This window comes from Mesitornis unicolor, unplaced genomic scaffold (assembly GCF_000695765.1).
Source record: "Mesitornis unicolor isolate BGI_N332 unplaced genomic scaffold, ASM69576v1 scaffold15614, whole genome shotgun sequence".
Taxonomy (NCBI): domain Eukaryota; kingdom Metazoa; phylum Chordata; class Aves; order Mesitornithiformes; family Mesitornithidae; genus Mesitornis; species Mesitornis unicolor.
Window position 1 is genome coordinate 1 of NW_010180947.1, and position 5,772 is coordinate 5,772.

Consider the following 5,772-nt stretch of genomic DNA (forward strand, 5'->3'; position numbering starts at 1 on the left):
ACCCAGAGTACTGCTGGTTTTCCTACTAATGCCTTCTTTGCCTCAGTCTTTAAGTACCTCAACATTTTCCTCATCCCTGGTCACTATGCTTCCCCCCACACTTACTAGAGTGGGGAGACTCTCCTTAGTTCTCCTTTTGTTGCCCATGCAGGGCACCTTCCCTTGTGGGCTCCTTCACCAGCTGTGTCAGGAAGTGATCTCCCACACACTCCAGGAACCTCCAGGACTGTTCCCTCTCTGCTGTGTTGTATTTCCAGCAGATATCTGGGAAGTTGAAGTCCCCTACAAGTACAAGGAGATGTGAACACGAGGCTTCTCCCAGCTGCCCATGGAATATTTTATTTATTTCTTCATTCTGGTTAGGTGGTCTGTAACAAACTCCCACCACGATATCTGATGTGTTGGCCTTCCCCTTGATTCTCACGCATAGGCACTCGACCCTGTTGTCACTGTCGCTAATCTCTAGGCAGTCATAGCATTCCCACTGAAATGGTTTTAATACATTACAGTTTTTTGGTTTTAATACAATGGTGCAAAAATGGTTGCTTCTAGGACCCAAAGTGGTATGTTTTTACATAGGCAGGTTTGGTTTATCACTAATGTGATGCCTCTTTGCACAGTATGGATGTGCCCTTAAAGTATTCCCTGACGGGCAAGACCTATGCAATCTTTTTCTTATCTGTTGCCCTCTTATATACACTTCTCTTGTAGAAAGCCAGAGAGAAGAAAGAACAGCAATGTAGCATGATCAAATACGTGCTATTTTTTTTCTCTCATAATTCAGATGTTATCTTAAAAATAGTTTGCAGACTAACAAAATTTATTGCAGTGTAGTATGCGTGATAGTCTTGAGACTGAGTGAACTATCCACAAAATATCCTTGAGCTGGAGGTTACTACGAGTTGTTGTCCTGTTCCGATAAGAGCAAGAGTTACTCTTGAAAATACCCTCCCTAGCACTTAATGTGATACAGGAACACATGTTCTCTCATTTCTTTGTAAGCCAAGCAGGACCATCATGCTGTCCTTTTGTTTTCTCTTTCACGTAGCTTCAGCTAAGCTGCACACTCTTCAGCTGTGTGTTTCTTTGGTGCATGTTTTTATTACTGCGTTTTCTATGCTAATATGTTGAGTTACATTGCATTGTTTTAACTGTGGTTAACTATCTGACTACTGCTGAATTAAATGTAGAAGGGTTAACGTTTTCTGCAGATGAATGTGCCAGTGCATCTTTACGTTCTGGAGGTATCACCGGCAAAATATGATCTGGTAAATTTGGTGGAGGACAAGCACAGTTTGTTCTGTTGGTGTGGATATTAGAGGAAACCTTGTTTATATGGGTGTATTGTTTCAAAGCATTGTATTGTACTTTTTGCTTCATTCTCACCTAATCTGCTATTATACATTCTGTGCAAAAAAGAAGTTGCAGGAAATCATGTGGAAATTATTTTGACTGCAATGTTATAAATAAAAACAGTAAATATATCACAATCAGAAAGCTACTTTTTGAAATGGAAAAAACAGAAGTTCCCTTACAAGAAAGTTTTCCATCAAAATCCAGCCTGTGAGGTATGTTTTCTTGAAGTGTGTAGGTACTGCCTGCCAAGCAGTTGGTAGATGTGGGGCAGTATGGATAAACATTCCCCTGAAACCACAGCCTTATCAGTAATTCTAAGTATGTGGTGCAAAGGTTACACTAAAGTAAAAGCAGCAGAAAGCACCAGGCTTTTGTACAAAATGGATCAGATTAGTTCAATTCTTAGTGTCCCTACACAGACTGAATAGGGCAGTGATATGACGGATATTAAAATAAATAGAATGAATAATACTTAGATGAGATTAATTGCTGTCAGAGACAGGGAGGAAACTATTTCCACTTCCAGTATTAAACTCTCAAGGAAATTACTGTACAATATTATAGACAGACGCACACAGAAATCATGATTCAGAGTCCACACAGAACAGCACTGACATAAAACCCAGCGAAGCTGTGGCGCTGCAGCGTGCGTGTTCTGGCTGCAGGCACGTGTTGCAATGCAGTTCAGGTAGGATAACAGGAATTGCAAAGGTGCAGACACCTCAAAAGGGGCAGTTAATAAACTTATTGCTTTGGGTGCTACAAGGCAGAAATTAATCTAGCTATAAAACCTTAGGATTTCTGCTAAGGTTACTGTCCAAAGTATAAAACGGAACAATGCAGAAGTAAATAGTATCAGGTTGAGTTTAGCCGACACTTTCCTAGTTGCAGTTGTTTTCTAGTTATGTTTTAGTTTATCGCAGTGTACCAAGGTGCTTTTTCAGTAATTCAGTTTCCTAGTGGAGCTTCTTGGCAGAAGTTTTACTAAAGGTCATGGCATGGTCGTGGTCACTTTATGCTTCAGACCAAAATAAAGCTATGTACGTTAAACTTTTAGCCCATTCCGAGTTCAGTCACAGCAGTGTAGAATTCTGTCTTTTGGCACATCATTAAAATGTCAAAGCTCTATTCTGGGGCCAGATGAAGAAAATGAGGTCAATCAGAGATCAAAATGGCCTCCTTGGAAAACAAGGTTGTGCCAAGAACAAGCCATCAATTTGGGATTAGCAAGCTTTCATTCACACAGAATTTCATTTGCAGTTGTCCCTCTGTGCAATACAACAAAGTGGCACAGATGGTGCAGTCTTTGTGATCTTCTGTGTTTCTCATTTTCAGCACTTGTAAATTCATTTCCCACAATATTCATCTTTAAGTTCACTGACGCCCTGTAAAATGCATGGGACAGAGGGGGAAATGAGATTCCCTGCTGGTAAAGCAGAAGTCAGCTGATGGCACAGTAGGCTACTGGATTCACAAAGGAAAAATAAAAACTACTGCAGAACAGTTTTTAGAAGCTCTGAAACATAAAAATCTTGCTTCTTGAGGATGGGGGAGATGGGGAAAAGAATTTAAATTACAAGATGTAAAGACACCTGTCCTGTCCCTGTAAATGTGAAGGACGTTTAGTCTGTGTAGATGCAGTAAGGACAAGATACATGACCACGGTACATTCCAAGGAAAAGAAGGATGAAAACTTTCCATTTCTTCCTACTCAGACTTCTCCTATTTTCTGATTGCTTTCTGGCATCATATGGAAGGGCTTTTTACCAAGATTGCTTCATCTTTTGAACAACCAGCTCTTTATCAGCTTCTGAAACGAGGCTTGCCAGGCCCTTATCAACACCTTTCTTTCAGCTATTATCACACATCATGTCTTCATAGCTCAGCTGATTGTGTTTCATTAAAGCAAATGGTAAATGACTGATCCTACTTTCTGTTGGTGTTTTAGTCAAAGTATTTTCACCTTTTTCTTTTCCTGTGCCCAAAAATAGGAATTATATATGTATATATATATAATGTAAAAGGCAACAGGATTTCCTCATTTTTTTAGAATAGATGACTGGAACAGGCAAAAGCTTTAAAAATCATGCGAAGAAAACTGCGCTGTGTATTTACTTACAGTTTTGACATAGAATTGTCGCAAACGCAAAAGAGGCTCTGTATCCACTCCTTTAGCAATTCGTTACAAGGAGTCTAAAACACTTCCCAATGAGGCCATCAGACTTCACAATTTGTTCTCTAAATCTTTTAAATTGTAAATATAGGTTTTGGTTGCATAACTTATAACTCAAACCATTTTGAAAATTTTAAATCTTGGTCGTTCAGATGACTGTTTTAGGTGATAGTGGAGTTATTCCAGTATAAAATACTAGGGTGAGCATTATTACCCATTAACAGTATTAAAAACCAGCACTCACTGATCTGTTGCAAAATAGTAATTAAAATAGAGTTCTGAGTAGAAGCTGCAACTCAGAAAATGATAAAATAGTACAAGAAGTTTGTCAGTAAATAAAATATACATCCTGTAAACTGGTTTTGACCAGATCAGTAGGAAAACTTAGTTTGCCTTGACTGCTTTTAGTTTGTTTTCCCCATTCTAATATTGGTAAATCAGAATCTGAACTCTGTAATCTAAAACCCCAGGGCTTGTCTGGAGTCATACAGCTGCATTTCACAGCAGAACTCTGAAGAGTAGCCAGACACTTACAGGAACATCAGATTACTGTTCTTTAGAAACTATTTTATGAATTCAGACAGGTGTCTGATACGTTGTGATACTCCAGTTTTTGGGTGCTGCTTCCAGCCAGCCTAGCTTTCCATTCCCCTTGTCAGTTACAAAGTGTATCTAGGGTACAAAGTTTAGTGTTTAAAAAGTCAGTGTCCTGGTTTAGGGCTGGGCCACCAAGTCCTGGACAGACGCTCTCTATGAACCCCTCTCGCCTCCCCAGAAGGGAAGAGAAAAGAGAATAAGGGAGAGAGACTTTACAGGTTGGAAAACAAAGCTAACAGATTTAATGAAACAATAATACTACAGGATAATAAAGTACATAGGAACGTAATGAAATATATACAGATATGTACACATATATACAAAACCAATATAAAATTCTCCCCCCAGTGACGATGATGTCACCAGAGGCTCTGCAGAGCAGGGCCCTGGAAAATTCCCAGACCAGACCCAGCAGCAGTGGGAGCTGATGCAGGAACACACAAATCAGGATCAGAGACAGACAAACCAGCAGGTTCTGCTCAGACCTCGGCCATTGCAAGATCAAGAGGGACAGAAGGGTCCAAGATCGAAGGGCTCCAAGATGGAAGAAGTGTTGAGACCCTCATGATCCCTTGGCTTTATACTGAGTATGACGTATGTGGGATGCAATACCTCGTTGGTCAGTTTTGGGTCCACTTCCCCCCCGTAGGCACAGACAGGGCACCCATGGTGAGACAATGGCCTTGAGATTATCGGTTGTAGCAGCACATACCAGAAAAACATGCCATTAGTTTCAGCAAGTTCAGTCACTTAAAGGAGACTGAGCTGCAAAATAAAATCACTCAATAGAGAATGAGTTCTATTTAGCTCAAACCAGGACATTCAGCAATTCAGCCTTAAATAACCCAGCTGTCTTTTCCACCTCACTTCATATTGTTTGTAAACAAAAAGCAAGAAGCAGAAAATATCTCTCTAATCAGCTCTCAGCTCTCTTGTCTTTGTTGATTTTGCACACGTGTTCATGTACCCGTATACTTCCCTCTTTTCAACAAGAGAAGTAGAATTGTCTGAAAGCCATCACTGCTGGGCATTTCTGGGATTACAGATTAGTTTTTTCTCTATCGGTTATCTTCTTTAACAGTAGAATAAAGAGGGAGAAACTTTTGGTGAATGCAGTCATTTTAGTATTACTTTTAATGATAATACAATTTAATCTTTAATTTGTGTTTTGTTGATATAAAGAGAGAAATCTGAAACCAGAACTCATTAAGTACTGACATTTGGGAAAGCTCAGCTCTGCTGTGGATTCAGCTTTAGAGTGGGCACTGCTCTGAAGGTTTTCATGAACCACAGCAACAACAGAGTTAATGTGACTTGTTCACCTTGGAAGTGTTACAAGGATCATTGTACATAAAGCTCTGCTCTGCTTGATGCTGGAGAGCTTTTAACTGAAATACAGCATTCATTACAGGGCACCACTCTTCAGAAAGATGTAATAAATGGGGAGACTCCACAAAAGAGCAACAAGAATCGGAGGGTTAAGAGTGAAGATAGGAGGAATGAGGGCTGGTTATTTTCAAAAAGAAAACAATGAAGAGGGGAAAAGTTACATTTCCCATAGGTGTAATGTTAAAAGATGGGAATCGGTAATTTTTCATTCCAGCTAGTAGAAGGGCTAATGGTTTAATTTGAAGTAAAATAGACTT